Source organism: Sphaeramia orbicularis, chromosome 9 (assembly GCF_902148855.1).
Source record: "Sphaeramia orbicularis chromosome 9, fSphaOr1.1, whole genome shotgun sequence".
Taxonomy (NCBI): domain Eukaryota; kingdom Metazoa; phylum Chordata; class Actinopteri; order Kurtiformes; family Apogonidae; genus Sphaeramia; species Sphaeramia orbicularis.
The window spans coordinates 38840544-38841907 of NC_043965.1; positions in this window are offsets into that span (position 1 = coordinate 38840544).

Genomic DNA, 1364 nt, shown 5'->3' on the forward strand with positions numbered 1-1364 from the left:
TATTACTCCCACTGCCTCCGCCGTGAATGACTTCAGACAGATGAGACACTCGCTCTTTTCCCCCTCTCTCTAACACACCCCTCCCTCTGAAAACATATTCAGCCGGATTTCTCCTGTTTTCTGTCCAGGGGAGGAGGATCTCTTAAAAGCCGGCTGTGTGTACAAACCAATCTGTTAATGACACACATTAAACATCTATCAGCCCACTGACACTCAGGCTTTTCATAAATAGTTTTTTACTCTTAAAGGATAGAGATCAGCAGTGGAAAATGTCTCAGAAGTTTCATTTGAGCACAAAAATTACAAACACACTGAAAATAAAAGTGAAGTTTTAACATTTAAAACCTTACGTAGACACATATTAACCTCAAAATGCACTTAAAACGTGATCAGTGTCCAATCTAATACATTTAGTCGGTGTTTTACTCTCTCCATGAGATTTTTTGTTTTTATCAGACAAATTCTAAACAATACTATGACATTAAATTAACAGCAAAGGTCCTTTAGTCATGTCACTTTGAGTAAGAAGCAATTTAACTCTTCATTATTGTTTTCTTCCATAGACTTCGTCACCTGATGTAGTGAAACATTTTCACAGATAAGTGCAATAACTTAAAATAACCGAGCCCCAGCTGCCCAGGACTTTTATCACTGATGTTTGAGAAACCAACAAGATTATTTAAGACTTGCCTCAACTTAATATGCTGTAAATAAATGTTCATTTAAAAACATGATTTTGACAGTTTTGACATAAAAAAGATAAGATAAGATAAGATAAGATAAGATAAGATAAGATAAGATAAGATAAGATAAGATAAGATAAGATAAGATAAGATAGTAGATAGTTGCCTAGACAACAAAATTTGGGTGGCAACTATTGAAACGTCCATCATAATAAAAACAAGAATAAAAGCATGTACCAAATACGAGACTTTGACCAATAGTGTTATAATGGGTCGATAATGTAAAGCACTTTGAGTGTTCAAAAAAGATAGAATCTAATATAGAATAAAATATAGAAATCTAATCCATTATTATTATTATTATTGTTATTATTATTATTATTATTATTATTATTATTATTATTATTATTATTATTATTATTATTATTATTATTATTATTATTTTCTGGTGGTTAATTTAGTTTTTTTTTTTTTTTTTATGCCCTCTTTTGTACCAGGGAAGTCTTCATTATGTGCTCCAAAAAATTCCCACTTGGATTTTACTAAGCAAATACATATGATAATTCCAATGTAGTGATTTTTTTCAGCTGCAACGAGTTCTTAACTGATGCAGCTTCTCACTTATAAAACAACCATCAGTTTGATAAAGAGCATAAAGACTGGATTGTGTTTCAGTGGAAA